General features: G+C 40.3%; 1 protein-coding gene across 1 annotated transcript in view; it reads left to right on the top strand.

The window, feature by feature from the left end:
- Positions 1-19,538, top strand: part of ADAMTS2 (ADAM metallopeptidase with thrombospondin type 1 motif 2) — a 451,457-nt gene that overhangs the window by 306,766 nt on the left and 125,153 nt on the right. The window lies entirely within an intron of this gene.

Genomic DNA, 19,538 nt, shown 5'->3' with positions numbered 1-19,538 from the left:
ATCGAGCTTTCATTTGGAACCATACTCAGAAAGTCACTAAATTGTATGTAACGTTTGACCCAGCACTATCACTGCTAGGCCTATACCCCCAAAGAGACCAAATAAAGAGAAATAGGGCTCACATATGCAAAACTATTTATAGCGGCTCTTTTTGTAGTGGCAAAGAAATGTCTGTAATGTCAAAAAAAAAAAAAAAGATTGGAGCCAGATTGTGGAGGCCTATAAATGGCAATTACTCTATGGGCAATAGGGAGCCTTTAGCAAGTGACTAAGGGAGATTTGTAAGCAAGGGAATGACATGGTTAGACCTGGAAGGTCATATATTTGGGTAGCTATGTGAATGATAGATTACAGAGATAGAATGGTGAGCAGAGCCATTGAGGATTAGAGTGACAGTGGATTTGATGATAGTTGCAGACTAGAGGAGGTAGGGGGTAAGGGCACAGAGGGTACATTCAGGGTGGCATGGCGGTTGGCAGAATGGCCAGAGAATTAAGACATTTGTCCTCATATCTAGCTCTTTACCTATTAAGATCCCCAATCTAACATACCCTATAGTCTAGCCAAAAGAAGCTTCTCATCATTCCACTAATGCAGCGTTGGGGAACCTGTGGCCTTAAGGCCATATGTGGCCCTCTAGGTCCTCAAGTGTGGCTCTTTGACTGGATTGAGGACCACCACATGTGACCTCGAGGCCGCAAGTTCCCCATTCCTGAACTAATGTATCTCTCGGCTTCCTTCCCCTGTTCCTTTTTTTTACATCACTCTCAGTATTTGTAGCACCATTAATTCTGCACCCCTCGAAACCTAGATCAAATGTCATGTCTTCTATCAAGCTTTCCCTGTTACCCCTACTAGAGGTGATCTCTCTTTCCTCTAGATCCCTCAACATTTTGTCCCCTTTTGACCCATATCCCGTTCTGCCTTGAGCTGTAGTTATTTACATTTCTCTTCTATTTTCTTTACTACAGTAAAACTCCCCAGGGGCAAGGACTGTGTCTTATTAGGCATCTCAAACTCAAACAGAATTCCTCATCTTCCTCCCAAAAAACATACTCCTCTTCTGAACTCCTGCATTTTCTGGTAAGGGCCACCATTTTTTCAGTCATCCAGGTTCACAGTCTCAGGATCATCTTCAATATCCTCACTCTCCTCCATCCCCCTATCTATTCACTTGCAAAGCCTTGATAACATCTCTCACATCTTTTCACATAGGCATCTTCCTCTTTTTTCACTTAGGCCTCACCCTAGTTCAGTCCCTTATCATCACCTCTTATTCTTGAAATAGCATCCTAATTAGTTTCCCTGCTTCAAGTTTCTCCCCTCTCCAATCTATCCTCCAATCAGCTGCCAAAGTGATTTTTTTTTGTAGTGAGGCAATCAGGGTTAAGTGACTTGCCTCAGGTCACACAGCTAGTAAGTATCATGTGTCTGAGACAAGATTTGAACTCAGGTCCTCCTGACTCCAGGGCCAGTGCTCTATCCACTGTGCCACCTGGCTGTCCCAAAAGTTATTTTCCTAAAACATACATCTAGTCATGACACTCACCTCTTCAATGAATTCCATTGGCTTTTGTCTATATATACTCTTCTTTGTTTAGCAGAGAAAACCCTTCATAACCTAGTTCCAAACAATCTTTCCAGATTTATTATAGATTACTAGAGTTTAATTTTACATTTCCACCCATTATATGGTCCAGCTAAACTGGATTTCTTGCTGTTCCTCACAAGCTACACTCCATCTTCCTCTGATGCTTACTACTTTTGTGACCTTGGGCAAGTCTCTTAATTTCCCTAGGTCTTACTTTCCTCATGAGTAGAATGTGATAACCAAACTAGATGACTTCTCAGGTTTCTTCCAGCTCTAGACCAATGCTCCCATGATCACATCTTTTTGTCTGTGCGTGGGTTTTCCCTCTATGCTTGGCAGGCACTCCTTTCTCACCTGTGCTTCTTAGAATCCCTCATTTTCTTCAGGGATCAGCTGAAGTGCTTCTTTCCACATAGCATTTTTTTTAAAAAAAATCTCTCCTACCGAAAAAGTTACCTTGTATTTATTTTATGTACTTTTATATATTTATTTTACATATTCATATATATGTATATCTATCTATCTCTATATCTATCTCTCTATCTATCTCTTCTCCCCAGGGAGGTGTTAGAGCCTGCTTGAATGGACTCATGAGAACTGTTTGTTAAATTTTCAGTGTGAGCATTTACATCTCAGGAACAGGCAAATGTTACAAATCAGGGCTTGATTTATTGTTTTGTTGATTGTCTAGACTTAAGATAGTGGTGGAGAAAATGCTAATACTTCATATTAAACTTAAAAGTGTGTCATGCATATTTTTTCAGAGAGTCATTTGTTAAACTTTTAGCAGCACATTCCTACCTCTATCTTAATAGAATGTAAGCTTCTTAAGGGAAGGAACTATTTCATTTTTGGTTTTGTATCTGTAGAGCCTACTGCAGTACCTGGCACATAGGAATTGCTTAATAAATATTTCTTGATTAATTATTCATCTGCACATCTTCTGGAGTCTTGCATATAATCTTAACCCATTTGTATAGTGTTTTAAAAGCTTATAAGGCTCTTATCTCTTAGCTGTGTGGTTGGTCTTGAAAGGATTATTTCCATTTTATGATGAGGAGCTGAAGCTCAGGGAGATTTGACACACTCACGGTGGTGGTGAAACAGCTTATAAGTGTCAGGACCAAGACTTAAACTTGTCTTCTGATTTTAAGATGAGTGTTCTAACTTCTGTAAGATCTATTGGGAAAGACTGATTGAATGAATGAATGATGACTGAGTGAAATTAATAAATCTACCCATGAGTAAAGGAATCTACTCATCAATTAGACAGTCACTCAATTCTGGTTGGTCCCAATAGATCTATATATGCAATGTTGTAGTGTATCATTATTTTAATAGCTCTGGGCAAAAGAAGGTAGCAACTGCATTGCCTGGGCAAGAACAGGCCAGGCCTAGTGAAGCCAGATTGGTGCCTGGACGCTTTGGGGTCTCTTTAATATATTCTGTCAACTGAGACAATGAGAGGAATGTGCCATAAATGCTTGTCTTAGTCTTTGTCAGTGGTAAAACTTGCCAGAATATCTTCCTCACTAACTTGCAGATTGAAAGAAACCTTTTCCTTGATTTATGCGAGTGTGCAGACTCATTGTCCTTTGGCAGCTGTGGATGTTGGGAACTGATGTTCTTCCAACTGAGATCCCAGAGTCCCAGATGCTTGGGAAAGGGTGGGATGTCCTCATTCCTTATAGACACTTTGATGGCACCCGACAGCTGGTGCCTAATTCAAGCTCGTGAAAGTGACAGATGAACACTTAGAAAGATCGGCACATCCTGTAGCTAAAACAAAACCCTGTTGACAGGGAGAGGTATTTCACAGCTGGCAAGATGTTTCCAGGAGTTGAAATATAATGATTTTAACCATGTTGGTCATTACTGAGGCCAATCAGGTGTCCCACTATATTAAAAGAACATAGACGTGATCAATGAACCACTGTGATTGATCTTGGAAGTTATGGTGGCTATGGCTTTGTAGCTAGTTGTAAGCCACAGCCAAAGAATGTTGTTTAATGAAAAGATCTTTGTCAGTCCAAAGAAAGGTCTCAAGTGGAATACTGTAGAGATCTGTCCTTGGGGGCATCATGTTTAGCATTGTTAGTTTAGATATATTATAATTGAGATCGTGCAGCATAGTGGAAACCTGGACAAGTTAGTACCCTAGGCAATTCTCTAAGACTCTGCAAGATTTTAAATTATACTGCTTTGGTCATTAGAGTCTTCTTATCAGCAGTTCCTTATAGTAATGAAATCATAGGTCTGGTTAAATATCTATCTCTCTATCCACTTGGATAAAAGTGCAAATGGAATAATTATCAAATTCCTAAATGACACAAAGCTAGGAGAGATAGGTAGACCATTGAATGATAGAATCAAGATCTGTCTAGGGATACTGAGGAGTCATTGACTGAAGAGTCATTGAACAGGGAGCTAGCCTTCTAGAACCCAGTATATGTCTATCAAATCTTAAACAACTTTCAGTTGGTTTACTTAAATATGTGCCCTTTAATGAAACTCTGATTCTCTTCTTCCAGGCTGTTTAAGGAGAGTAACTTCAGGACTATGTTGATGCCCATGCTAAACTCCTCTGGGCTCCTGTCTTCAGAATAACTGTAATGAAGGCATTTTATATACAGGGAAAATTCAACCCACAGAGGTCAGATAACTCATACAGAGACACAGACAGATTCAGCATCAGACCTTGGGGGGAAAAAAGGTGTGATTCACAGCTTGCTGTTTATATCCACAGGGCCTTGCATATAGTGGGCATTTAGTGACTGATTGGGCTCAGGTGATAGAATTTGTCAATAAACATTTTCTGAATGTCTAATATATGTGTTGTGAAACTTAAAGTGGAAAGAACAGTAAGCTTGGAGTTAGGAGACCTTGGTTTAAAGACCCAGCAAATTTACAGCTCCAGCAGCAGTGTATTATTGTTCCTGTCTTCTCACAGCCCCTCCAATATGGACCGTTTCCATTTTTTGTTCATCTTTGTGAATTTGAAAGATGTAATGTGAGACCTGATTTGTTTTAATTTGCATTTCTCTTATTATTAGTGATTTGTAGAATGTTTTCACTTTGTTAATTTGTAGTTCTTCTTTAGAAAACTATTCATCTTCTTTAACCATTTAACTATTGGGGAATAGTTCTTGGTCTATATGTTTATCAGCTTTCTATCTTGGATATCAGTGATATTTGACACAATTTTTTCCTACTCTACAGTTTCTTATCTTATTCTGCCATCTATCTTATCATTAACTTTGTTCATACAAAACTTTTAAAATTTACATAAAAGCTTTCTGTCTTTTATGATAACTTCTAATTTCTGTTCAATTAAAAAATATCTTCTTTGTCACTTGCATTTTCACTTGCCTATTCTCTTGCATTTTTTAAATGATGTGATCTTTTATATTGCAGTCAGGTAGGCATTTGGACCATATTGTGGTATATGGTGTAAAATGTTCTTCTACACATAATTTCTGCCAGATTGATTTCTAGTTTCCCCCAACAGTTCTTGTCAAACTGGAAGTCCTCTCCCCAGTAATTTGTATTCCTGGGTCTATCCAATACTGGATTTTCTAATGCTTCTGGTAGAACATATTTACTTCAAAAGAGCCATGGGTGTGGGTACTACCTCTACCAACATAGTATGCAGTGCAGGACAGTTTTATGAATTGCTATGTCCAAACTCTGCTCTGCCCCACAAAAAACAAAACAAAACAAAACAAAACAAAACTCCACAGAAACAAAAACTACCTGGCTATCAGCCATCTAATAATGAGCCTTTCTGTTCATACTTAGCTTGTCTCATGTTCCAGTGATAGACATTCAGGCCATCACTGTCTTATCCCAAGACTTTCTGACATAGTAGGACCAACCTGTCAGTACTTGGAAATCAGGCACTCTTCTGCCTTAGCCTTCATGAACTTAGGGTCACATCTATGACAACTGCTTGACAGGAAGCCCAGAAACCTTGTGGAGGGGACAGTGCCTCTTCTTAGCTGCTTTGTGGGGAGGCATGGTGGAAAGTGGATGTAATGCTTTTGGCTTCTTCAGGAATTTGAGTTATTCAGCCTATTCCTCCCTTAGTAACCATTAATAAATTAAGATCATGGACCAGTAGCAGCCCTGCTTAGAATCATAGACCGTCAAAGCTGGGAAAGCTTTTAGAAGACCATCTGGCCCAAGCCCCTTAATATACAAAGGGGGAAAGTGAAGTCTAAAGAGAAAGAACCTTCCTACACACTGAAGTGGTTACAGAATGGGGACTGGAATTGATTGACTGGATTTGGAGCTCACATTATACAGCTGCATCTCCTCAACAGCCTTCTCACATTAGCTCTGACCTCAAAGCCACCTGGAATAGAATGGTTGAAAAGAGTATTACTTTATGACATTTCATTGGGAAGAAATGTATGAGCTAGGGCATAACAAATAAGATTTTTGAGGGGTTTTTTGGGGGGAAAAACTATTTCTTAAAAAGTTACTTTCAAGCCATGGTGAGTCATACAAAGTAGATTTTGGCAGAAGATAATCTATGAATAGCACATGTTTACACTTAAAATGTGGGAGTTTACTGACTTGGAATAACCAGAGTGAGCAGCTAAGTGGCATAGTGGATAGAACCTTGGGCCTGGAGTCAGGAAGTTTCTTAGTTCAAAGACACTTTGAACTTAGACATATTGGACACTTACTTAGACACTTACTAGCTATGTGACCCTGGGCAAATCACTTAACCCCATTTGCCTCAGTTTCCTCATCTGTAAAATAAGCTAAAGAAGGAAATGGCAAACCACTCTAGTATCTTTGCCAAGAAAACCCCAAACAGAGTCATGAAGAGTCAGACACAGTTGAAAAATGACTGAATAACAACAAAATAACCAGAGTGAGATTAGTCTGAGAAAGCTTCATAGCATAGGTAAGCCTAGATCCAAGTCTCCCATGCATGTTGTTCCTGTACTTTGTGAGTGAAGCCTTGACCACTTCAATAGAAAACCTTAGTTCATATTCCTTAGGTAAACCCTTCTTAGTTGTAAAAAAGAAGCAACAAGTTAAAAAATAAACAAGCCAGGCCCCCTCACTGTACAACGTGGACCCATGCATACCACTCCAGGGGAAGATCTGGTCAAAGAAACTATATTCAAGTGGTAACCCTTGTGAAGCCCCACTTACAATCAGAGACAATTTGGAAAAAGTGACGGAGGATAATGCCTCTCAACCAGCATCTTCTCTGTCATGATGTCAGTCTTGGGATTGGTTTCCATTTAGAGCATAAACACTAAATTCTTACCTATAGTTCACACTCTGACTAAGTCAAAGACATAAGGACCTGAATAGTTAAGCTGTGAGAGTTTGATGTCTAAGTGTTTTTTTTTTAAGCTTAACTTTGTATTATGTAGCAACATACTCTGTCTATAAACACACATCAGTATTGGATCAGCTGATGCAAACCTAACAAGAGTGCTTAGAGGTCATGGGCAGAGGTAAGTTTTGCAGCTAATGCTGAATTGTAACCTTGACATTTTAACTCCACAATCTATAACCTCCTCATCTTCTTGGAACTCAGACTGAAGGTCTGTGAGAAGAAGGGAGGTCAGAGAGGACATGATGGAGAAGAAAGGGCTGGGAAAGAATTCTGAGAGATTTCATTTTTTATGTAGATAATGAGTCCCCTCCCATCTCCCAAAGTCAGAATCGCTACTGAATGCTCCCAGAAAGAATGAAATCATAGACCTTGGGGAAAGAGGAAGAGAACAAGGGTTGGGAGAGGAATATAGGAGGGAGAAGAATAAGACTTCTGAATGTTGTCTGTTGCTAAGACTTAACAGAGGAATTAGATGAGTCAGTAATTATTTAGCATTTTAAAGAATATCCTAAAAAAGGAAATTTGTTTTCCTTTAATGGAGACAGTGAAGTGAGTTTAAGGCAAGGTAACAAGGAAAGGGCACTTGGCTGACCCAGTGAACCATTTACTCTGGGACAGAGACAAATATCTCCGAATGGAAACTGGGAAGGGACAGGGGTGGAATACAATCAGAGATATCTTCAGGGAGCTTGGATACTATGGGCTTCTGACCATAATAAGAAGTGTCTACGATGGCCTAGTGCCCCTGGGTCCATGTTTCAGGGTTAGGGACTCTTTTGTATGAGAGCTGTTCAGATGTTTTATAGAGAGGAGAGGGGATTGCACCCAGGAAGATCTGATTGGTTTTTCATCTCCTCCAAAATATGTAAGTGTTCACAAAAAAAAAATGAAAACATAGTCATTAGAAAAGAAGAGGAGAGACAGGGCTGGGCGAGCAGCAGGAAGGAGAATAAGACTCTTAAGTGCCAATGTCTATTGCTAAGACTAGGCATTACAAGCAATGGAAACGTTGATCAGCTAGGACTCTGTAAGTGTCTGGCTTGGAATGTTCCACTTATAGAAGAGTCCAGAGAAGGGGCCAATAGGAAGAGAGTAGCCATGACAAGGAAATATATAGCTTGTTGGGCAGAGAAAGATTAAGTCCAAAATACCCTGAGGTTTTTCTAGACTACTAAAACTGGCCTGGAAATCTTGGACTTTGGTCCCTCCAATTCAGGATTCAACACTGGCTTTTACCATTTCTAACCAATAGTGTAGCAGAGACAACTCTCCTGGGATTTATCCTATTCCTTAGACTCTTGGCTTATCAGATGTCAAAATATGTGTCCACATAGACTAAATATTTTATCCTGGTATTCAAAACAGTCTACTGTAGTGAAATTTTTAAAAATCCAATGGATTTGAAGTCAGAAGACCTGGGTTAAAATCCCAGCTCTGAGAAGCTTCTTATACTTGGATTATTACAAAAACTTCCTAATGGGTCTTTCCACCTCAGTCTTTTCCCTCTATAATTCACCTTTCACACAGGATCTGAATCCATGACCTCTGACTCCAAATGCAGCCACCATGCTGCTGTTCAATTATGCCTTCCAAATTGTAGTATTGGTTTGAATATAAGCCACATACATTTTTCACCTTCAAAGGAGAAAGATACATAAGTCTATACTGAAAGAAAAAAATCCTACACATGCAAAAAATCTTTTTCTATGACATACCTAGCTGGCTCAATGTGTAAAGAAAGTCACTGCGGGAGCTTTTGGCATGGTAGCTTTAGTGTCTCTCCAGAAAGCCATCTAGCGTCACACACAAGTGAAATGTGCTTTAAAGGGTGCTATGATAGCTCCCTTCTGAAATCTACGAAGCACTGATCTGAGAGCTTGTGCATCTGGTACAGATTAAATGCCAAGCCCTTCTGTACCCTGAGGTTGGGAATCATGGTGTTGAGGGTGGCATAAAGTTAGGCAGCCTGATTTCTAAAGTTATGGTTCCCATAGTAACAACTGGTATTTTACAACCTATAATTTAGGACAAACTAAGTTCAGGATAGAATGATACCTTCTCATAGTGGGTATTAAACTCAATTGGGGCAGCCAGGTAGTTCAGTGAATAGATTGTTGGGCCTGGAGTCAGGAAGACTCATCTTTCTGAGTTCGAATCTGGCTTCAGACTCTTCCTAGCTATGTGACTCTCGGCAAGTCACTTCACCCTATTTGCCTCAGTTTCCTCATCTGTCAAATGAGCTGGAGAAGGAAATGGCAAACCACTCTAGTATCTTTGCCAAGAAAAGCCCAAATAAGGTCGCAAACAGTCAGATACAACTGAAAATGACTGAACAGCAACAACAACATTAAAGTCAATTTCATTAGGAAAGATGTTCGTATTTTTTCCAGCTGTACTGTTGCAGTGACCATCCGTTCATTGGTTCATTCAAAAAAAAATTAAGTGTATATCTTATGCAATTTAACAAAAAGGTCAAGATAGAAATAGCAATAACTCCAACCCAAGTCAGACTGTGAGAAAGGAGAGAGAGATCTCACCAGGCTGAGGCATCAAGGGAGGGTTTTGGAGGATGTGAAAGCTAGGCTGGATTTTGAAGTACAGTTAGGATTTTATCTGCTGAAGAGAGCATGGGAAGCCATCTAGATATAGGAAATGATGGGAGAGCCATGACATAGATGCCGTGACAGCATAGGGAATGGTCTAGCCTAGCTGAAGCAAAAGATGTATAGGGGATCTTGTGAAGACTTGTCCTTGTGTTCTCCATCAGGACCTTAATATCATAGTAAAATCCCCTTATCTGATTCACTCCCCCCACTCTCTCTGCCCCAAAGCCCCCGACTGAAGAAGCATCAACTTTGCCTGGACTCAGAATTTGTGGCTACCACTAATAGTGGCCTACTCAGTTGGAGGTTGGGCTGATTGGTGGTGCTGTCAGCTAAGAGAGAATATAGGCCCCAGAATGGAAATAGATTATCCCCCAATGCTCAAGTCAAGGAAGAAAAGGCAGGGTGCTGGCTGCATCCTGGGAGCAAAACATCCGTGGAAGGTATGCCTTTTGTTGCCCAGAAATTATAAAAATATTCCATTAAAGTTGATTTGGCTGCAACTCTTTTCTCCATTTAATTAAATTTAAATGAGGAAATCATTGATTATTCATAACTTTGTGCATACATTTACCATGTATAGTCTAATAGGTGAATACAGAAATGATGTGTAGTAGAATGGATAGAGTGTTGAACTCTGAATCAGGAAGACTTGGATTCAAATCTTGCTTTTGACATTTACTAGCTATGTGACCACAGGCAAATCACTTAACCTTTGTTTGCCTCAGTTTTCTTATTTGGAAAATGGGGACAATAATAGTACCTACCTCTCAGAGTTGTTGTGAGGATCAAATAAGATTTGTTTGTAAAGTGCTCAGTACAATGCCTAACATTTAGTAGGCACTGTAGAATTATTGGTTGTTGATGCTGCTGTTGCTGTGTTCTCGTCAGGTAGTATTTATTCTCATCTCTGTAAGACTGTAAGTTACATATAAGCCAATAAAATCTTAGGTCCTTAGATTAATGACAGGGCAGAATGAGATCTGGACCTGTAAGAAAAATGTGGAAAGTGTTATGGGAGTTCAGAAAAGGGGGAGATTACATCAAGTTGTGGTATTGAGTTAGATCAAGGAATGATCTCGTCTAATGGTGTGGTCTAGTGGAATGAGGTGTTGATTTCATATCAGGGGTTCCCAGTTCAGGTCCTGGCTCCATGACTTACTACTTGTGCGTCCATGAACAAGTTATTTAACTTTCCACAGCCTCACTTTCTTCTCTTTAAAATGAGGAGGCTTGAAGTAGACCAGCTCTAAGGTCCCTTATAGCTCTAAATCTCTGATTGGCCCCATTGGAATCTTCCTCTGTATTTTGATTCCCAGCTCCTCCCAATCACACAGACATTCCCATCCCACATTCCAGCTACAAGTGATCTGTTCATACTTGAACTTCCCGTACCAGTTTGCTTATACCTCTTCTCCAAACTTACTTTAGAATTCTAGATTCAGAGCTGGAAAGGACCTTAGAAGTCATCAAGTCCAATCTATTTGTTTTGGAAGATGAGGAAACTAAGAGCTTGGATTTCCCCAGAATCATGCAGAGAGTATGTGGAAGACCCCAGGACCTTAGATTCTAAATCTAACACTCTTTCTATTACATTATATTGTTATCTATATGTGTTTACTTTCTCTTCCCCTCCAGATTATAAGGTCCTTAGCAGAGAGGGAGAGCATTTTATAAATCTTAAAATACTATAGGAGTATGTTATTATTTTTGTTTCATCTCTAGCACCCAGCACAGTGCTAGAGTAGTTTCATAAATGTCCATTGAATTTAATTGAGTTAAGTTGAATTAATTAAATAGGACCATAGAATTCAGAGCTGGAAGGGATCTGAAAAGTCTAATCCTTTCATTTTATAGATGAGGAAACTGAGGCTCAGAAAGATGGAATGACTTGTCCTAGGTCACACAGGTTAATTGACTTACCCATGGTCATACAGGTAAGGTCACAGGAGCATGGGGATGAAAACTAGAAAGAATCCTGGAGATCATCTAGTACAGTGCCCCAATTTGGAAGATGAAGAAACTGAGGCTCAGGAAGATGGAGTGACTTGCCCTAAGTCACCCAGAGCTAAACCATGTCTTTGGATTGATTTGAAGCTGTCACTCTTCTTCCCCTTAAGTCCCTAGGATTTTCTAAGAGTCCTTTTAAATACTGAATCCTTCCTGTCACCGGCTTCTTATTCTTTTATAAAAAAAAAAACCAGACAGAGGAATGAGTGATGCACCAAGGGATAGATGGGCTTAGTGTGCAGCAGGGCATTTGTTCAAGAAGTTTCAAAACTATTTAATTAGAAAAACCCCAGAATGCTATTTCTTGTTTTAGGAAGACAGTTGAAATATATTTCTGTCTCTTTCCAGTTGCCAAGTGGAGCGTAAACCCTGCTCAAAATATTAGCCAACAGTTTAAAAAAAATGTTTGTGCCTTTGTGTTCATGAGGGGAATGTTTATTAATCTGTCAGTGATGTGCACATTCATGGTCTGCTTTGATGCTCTTTTGTCAGCACATGAGTATCAAGTTCAAATTTGGCATAAACACCAAAAAATAACCTGCATTATTCTGCTTCTGTTGAAATGAGCGGATTTGCTCATGGAAAGTGCTGAAAAGCTCTGGAAACCAAGGTCCAGTCTCTTTCTATTTCACATCCCGTTAAACGCTCAGCTATCTATGTGTACTTACAAGCTTTGTATTTCATGAGATCAGAGTCAGAAATGCCTGCAAGGATGAGGAGCTCACTCCCAAATTAGTCAGCAGTCAGCCCATTGTCCATTTGGGGACAGCTCTAATTGATTGGAAGAGCTTTCATCTATGTACTGAGCTGAAATCTACCTCACCATAATTTCCAACCATTTCTTCTAGCCCACTTGGGTCAAGCAGAATAATTTGGACTCCTCTTTCACACGACATCCCCTTGCATATTTGAAGATAACTTTTATGTTCCTCAACTTCCACCTTGAAATCTTCAGACTAATCATTCTTCATTCCTTCAGCAGATCCTCATTCGACTTTATTCTTATCCTCCCTCTCTAGACCACTCAGTCCATTCCAGTTGGTCACTGGACATCAATTGGTGATTAACATCGATCCACATTAGCACCTTTAGGGCATGGCCATTCAGTTAACTCTGAATCTGCCTAAACATATTACCATCCAGCCTACACATCTCCATCTGGTCCACAAGAATGTCATTATAGACTCTATCAAATGCCTTTATTAAATCCAGGTTTGTTATTTCTACAACATTCCATACTCCTCCAGTCTCATAAACCTGTCAAAAAAAAAAAAAGAGCAAATCAGTTTGGTCTGGCATGACTTCATCTTAGTGAGGCCAATGCTGGCTTATAGTGATCTTTGTTTATCTTTCTAAGTGCTTATAAACTATCCATTTAATAATCTTTTCTAATTTTTCCCCAGAATCAAAACCCAGTTCACTGACCTATCATTTATAGGACTGACCTTCTTCCCCTTTTGAAAATCAGGAAACAATTACCTAATTTTGAGCTTTGTTTCCCCTCTCCCATTCTCTACAATTCCTCAGAGATCATGGAGAATGATTTTACAATCATATCCATAAATTTTTTTGGAGGGGGGATTTGAGGTGTAATATCCCTGGGCCAGAAAAACTTGAACTCATTCAGAGCAGTTAGATGTGCCCCCTTAGCTTAGGTGCCCTCACCAATTTTTATTCCAACTCCTTCTTTGTTCTACCCTTTCTAATCTGAAACTATTCTCTTTGACAGAGATGGAAGACAAGCAGTTCCCCGTCATCTCTCTATATTGCACCATTAGGTCAAGCAGTGGGCCCATCCCTTCTTTGTTTCCCCTCTCTGGCATTAACATAGCTTCAAAATCTTTTTTGTTTGTCTTCATGATTTTACAAGGCTCCACCCATCCCACTTCATCTCTATCATGTCTCCATGTTGCCTCTAGACCAGTTTTGTGATCTGTAACAAGGATTGGTCAGAAACAGGTCCAGAGATCAGATCCACAATACTGTCCTTGTTGTTCAGTTGTTTCAGTCATATCTGACTCCTGGTGACCCCGTTTGGGGTTTTCTTGGTGAAGGTACTTGAGTGGTTTGCCATTTCCTTCTCCAACTTATTTTACAGATGAGGAAACTGAGGGAAACAGAGTTAAATGATTTGCCCAGGGTCACACAGCTAGTATCTGAGGCCAGATTTGAACTCATGAAGATGTGTCTTCCTGACTCCAGGGCCAGAGTTCTACCCACTGGGCCACCTAGCCATCCACAGTAGTAGTAACCCTTTTTATTGCATCTTTTTTAAAGATAAAACTTTCAGTAAGGCAGTGGGTGTTCTGTTAATTACAATGCCCATCATTTCTGTATATCTTGTACCTATGCTAGTCTGATGATCTGTATTAAGATTTCATTTCCTCAATCTGACCGACAAGTCCTCCAGCAGAACCCTGTTTCTTCTGTCTTTTATCCTCATGGTCTTCAGGGTGCTTAATCCAATTGATCATAAATCATAGTTCCCTTCTGATTTGAATACCCTGAGATTTACATCACTAGTTCCTACAACACTGAAAAGAATCCTTACACATATCACTGTGGGCAAGTTAGCTCACTGCTCGATAAGCATCAGTGACTGTACCACTGAATATTGAAAACAAAGCCAATCTCCTTCCAAGGCCAGTCAAGGCCCTCCACAATCAGGGTTTGGAACTAGGGGGGTACCCAGAGGTCATCTGATTCAACTCTTTCAGTTTGCACATGAGGAAGCTGAGGCTCAGAGAGTTTAAAAGATCTGCACAATTAACATAGGTAATATGTAGCAGAACCATAAACTGAACCCAGGACCTTTCACTCCAGATCTAGATTCTTTCTGCTACTCTGCTCTAACTGACTCCAGTGTTGTTGCTCAGTCATTTCCAGTCATGTCTCACTCTTCGTGATCCCATTTGGGGTTTTCTTAGCAAAAATACTGGTTTGCCATTTCCTTCTCCAGCTCATTTGACAGATGAGGAAACTGAGGCAAATAGGCTTAAGTGACTTGTCCAGGATCACACATCTGAAGCCAGATTTGAACTCACGAAGATGAGTCTCCCTGACTCCAGGCTCAGCACTCTATTCACTGTGCCTAACTAGTACTAATTGACCCCTATATACAGATCTCGTGGTTTCTTGTCTCTGTGTCTTTGCTGACTTTTCCATACCCCTGAACTGCTATCTCCTCATTCCCACTTTTGTAAGAAAAAGAATAATCTGTGTCTTTGAGGGTGACTTATTGGTTGAATTATTTTGATTTTTTTTCATAATCTGTCCCCCTTCTACCTTTCCAAGCTTCTTATATCTTGCTGCCCTGCACTTAGTATACAATTATCCAGCTACACTAGCCTGCCTGTGATTTCTCAAACAAAAGTACTCCATCTCCTATATCCATGTTTTTGTACTGCCTGTCCCCAATGCCTAGGATTCTCTGACCCCTTCACCTCTACCTCTTAGTTTCCCAAGATTCAACTCAAATCCCCTCTTTTAGAGGAGGTTTTCCCTGGTCCTCCCTTCTTTCCCAGACCCCCCTCCACTACCACACTGCTAGTGCCTTCCCTCAGATATTACTTTCCACTTGTAGTACTTCTATCTTGTATGCACATAATTATTTTGCATGTTGTCTCCTCTATTAGAATGTAAGCTCTTTGAGGGCAGGGACAGTTTTTCCCCCCTTTCTTTGTGTCCCTAGCATTAAGCATAGTGGCTGCCACAAAGTCAGTGCTTAATAAATGCTTTTTAACTGATTGGTTGATTTTTGAAGTGAAAAGTAATATTCTTATGAAGCCCTTCATATTTCCTTGTAAGCAGACTTTGGACCAGATCTGTAATTTAATTGGTTCATGGAATTCCTGTTGAAGAAACTCCCTTGCCTAGAGTCACACAATATATATCGAAAAAAGAACTTGAGCCTTGGTCTCTGACTCCAAGACTTATTCCCTCCACCAATCCAAAGTGCCTCTCCTAGCTAGGTGATTAAATAGTGAATATGGTTGGAACACTTAACAAACTTATCATTCCATCTGGAGGCTTCCTAATAGGCTGGATAAGTCTGGGTTTGAATGAACAGTCAGCTTGTCAAAACCCTAAGTCAGTACAGTAGAGGAGGGGAGAGAAGGGAGGATTCTGGGAGTGAAGATTCTCTTCTTCTCTTGGACCAGGCAGTATGTGGCTTCACCAGCCCAGACAAATTTGCCAGATGCCAGGAGAAATCTAGGGAACTCTAGCTAAGGCTTAGGTTAGAAAGAATGGGCACAACTCTGTCTGGAACTGGGGAGATGTCTTACATCCATATTTCTAATTACTGTGCCCTGGCATATTATGGCCAAATTTGTATATTCCCTTTTCCCTTGTAAATAAGCCCTAAGGATATATTCTAGTGCTCAGAAATATGTAGAAATTAGGACTAGAAAGGGAAATGACAGGTGGTGCTAGAAATGGGCATCAAGACAAAATTGCAGGAGCTAGAAGAGGGTGAAGATAATGATATGCATGCAAGTTTAGAAATTGACCAAAGTGTAAAAGGTTACATAAATAGAGCAGTTGTGTTACTTATTAAATCAGACACACATAATACATATATGCATGTAAATGTGTGCATGTGTAATGGGGGGACTGGCCAATGAGAACCCAGTCCTCATGCAAGCTCACCCAGCTCCATTCATTGCCCCTCAGAAGGCTCGTCTAACGTTTTGCAGCTTGTGAGCTATAAAACTGGTCTATTCCATCTCTGATTCTCCTTGACCTAAGCTAAGGAAATGATAAACACACAGGGACAGAAGGAGTGGCCACACTGTGGCCAGGTGGGAGAGAGGGCCAGCGCCTCTCTTTCATCTAGGGGACCACGGTAGCTCTTGCCTCCAATGTTACCTGGTGAAAGATATTTCATCTCTTTGGACCTCTTATATGCACACTCAGCAGCCAACGGAAAGGCTTCTCATCATCAAACACAGAAACAGTCAGAGAATACATGTGCATGCTCATATAAGGAAAGGGAATAGGCTGCTATCTCTTGTATTTCTGGAAACAAGCTCACCAGACCTCCACATGGATTGGCAACAAGTACTTAATTGTGCATGTCTAAAGGACCGAGCTCTCATTGTCCAGTCCCCCAGTTAGATACGTATGTGACCTTAGACGAGTCATGGAACCTCTCTCTTGACCTCAGTTTCCTCATCTGTAAAATAAAGAGGTTAGACTAGGTGGCATCTAAATTGTCTCTCAGTTCTGGATCTGTGATCATAACCTTATAGTGGGAAGAAACCTTGGAGATCATCTGTTTCAACTTCATTGACAGATGAGGTATCTAAAGTTCAGGGGGCTTAAGTGACTCACCCAGGATTATATAGTCAATGGTAGAATTGGGATTTGAACCTGAATCTCCTGACTCCAAGGGCATTGATCTTTCTATCACATCATGCACTGGGCCTGGAATCAGGAAGATCTGAGTTCAAGTGTGACCTCAGATAGTTGCTAACTGTATGACCCTGAGCAAGTCACTTAACCTCTATTTGTCTTAGCTTCCTCACTTAAAAAATGGGGACAGCCCCTAACTCCCCTGGTTGTGAGGATCAATTGAAATAATATTTGTAAAGTGCTCAGCACAGTGCCTGGCACAGAGTAATTACTTAATAAATGCTTGTTCCTTCTTCTCTTCCACAGTATATTTCAAGCCCTTACCACCTCTTGCCAGAATTCCTGGCCTCCTAAGGGGTCTCTCTTCCTCCTTGTTCCTGGCTTCATTGGACGCTTTAAGGATCTTCCTTCTGAGGAGTTCTGATCCTGCTCCTCCCCTGCTTTAAAACCTTCAGGGACTCCCATTGGCTCAGAGGATAAAGCTTGTGCTTCTTAACTCAGCATTCAAAGCTTTCCATGTCTAACTTACCTAGCCTTTCCACTGCATATCTATCATTACGACCCTTGAATGCACCCTGTGCTCCAGCCAACCTGGATTCCCTCTTCCATAAACATGCCTTGCAGTTTCTTGTCTTTATGATATAACCCATGCTGTGTCCTTTGCTTTCAGTTCTCCTTCCTGAAACAGTTTCTGTTGACATCTTATCCGTCCTTCAAGGCCCAACACAAATATCACTTTCTCTGGGAAGTCTACTGATTCTCCAAACCAGATAGGATTTCTCCTCTCCTAAACTTCTCAGCACATCTGCTGTGTCCCTTTTTGATTAACATATTCTGTCTGCTATTATAGAGTTATTTATGGATATCTCTTATCTCCCCCATTAGACTAAGCTCTGATTGCAGGGACCATTTCTTGTTCATCTTTTATTCACATCTAAGTGATTGTTGAACGGATGAATAAATGGAAAGAATGTAAAGGGCTAAAGATGTGGCATGTGCAGTAGGGAAGAATAAATACTAAATCCATTAATTAGCTTCCTTCTTATACTTCTGTTGTAACTTCTAGCTATTTGTTTTCACCAACATTCAATTTTGATTATTATATGGATTGTTGTTGTTGTCCACTTGTGTCCAATTTTTCATGACCCCAAAGACCATTGCACACCACAACTGTCCATGGGGTTGTCTTGGCAAAGATACTGGAGTAACCACTCCATTTCCTTCTCTAGCTCATTTTACAGATGAGGAAACTGAGGCAAACAGGGTTAAGTGACTTGTCCAGGGTCACGCAGCTATTAAGTAGATGAGGCTAGATTTGAACTCAGGAAGATGAGTCTTCCTGACTGCAGTCCCAGCAGTGTATCCACTGTGCCACCTAGCAGTCCAGTTTTCAACAATTCCAGCTCTGCCGACCTCATAGGGCTGTTGGGGGAGCAAATGGGGGAAAGTGCTTAGTAAACTTCAAAGCAATGGATACGTCAGTTATTATTGTTCTGCTCTGATCACTTTTTAGCTATAACATAAATATACTCTCCTTGCATATCTTCCCCATGAAACACCAGCTCTGGGTCAATTCTTAGAAAAGTTTGTATATGATAGCAAAGTCCCTTTGTCTTCTCTCTAAAAGTGGGTTTTTTCCTAGTTGTTCAATATGTCACATGGTTTGTTCTGCATTCTTACCAAGATCCCTCATAATCAAAATAAGGTCCATCTCATCTAAGGAAACAGTCAGTAGAAGGAGGCACTGTAGGAAACAACCACCAAACAGACCAGCTCATTACTTTTCAATGCTTCCTGATAGGAATAAAAAAAGAATCACGGGTCATTTTTTAAAGAGGTTCTCTTTTTTCCCAGGATAGACAGCATGCTATAATAAATGAATGTAACAAATGAGTATATGAGGCAACATCTGGTTTCATATACTTCCTCTGACAGATACTGCCTTGTGACCCTGGGCAAGTCACCTAACTTCTAAATGCTCTAGGATACTCTCTAAGACTGTAAGTTGTATAAAAGGTGCCAACCTGCATGGATAGAGGGAGTTTCCTCAGTGGGAGCTCGCTCTGTACGTCAGTGAAATCACAAGTCCAGCCCCCATCCCTATTTCCTTTTTTCAAATGACCTTGACTAACACCAAAAATATGAACATTTCAATATACAAAGAACAGAAAAGGCTGATTACATACATGAAACTATGGACTTCTATTACACAGTTTTTAAGTGTATATTAAATTTAACATGATAGTAACAAAACTTCCCTGCTTATTTGTGTTCCCTTCTGAACTTCCTTCTGTTCCTTCAAGAAATATTTCGTTGATATTCTCTTCTTCTTTTGCATTATTACCACTGCCCATCCTCTCCTCCATAGTTAGAAACCCTCGCCTGTAACACATAAGTATATTCAAGCAAATCAGATCACCTAATGACTGTGTATGAACGTGTATGGCCTATTCTGCTCCCTTAGATTGCAACTTCTCTGCCAAGAAGAGGGATGATGCTTTCTCACCAGTCTTCTGAAGTCGTGATTGGTCATTGTAGTTCTTTCAAAGTTCTTCTCCTTTACATCATTCTGTGTGTGTGTGTGTGTGTGTGTGTGTGTGTGTGTGTGTGTGTGTGT

Source organism: Vombatus ursinus, unplaced genomic scaffold, assembly GCF_900497805.2.
Source record: "Vombatus ursinus unplaced genomic scaffold, bare-nosed wombat genome assembly UNPS02014863.1, whole genome shotgun sequence".
Lineage (NCBI taxonomy): Eukaryota > Metazoa > Chordata > Mammalia > Diprotodontia > Vombatidae > Vombatus > Vombatus ursinus.
The sequence above is the reverse complement of the archived record's forward strand: the minus strand, read 5'-3'. Positions and strand labels throughout refer to the sequence as shown.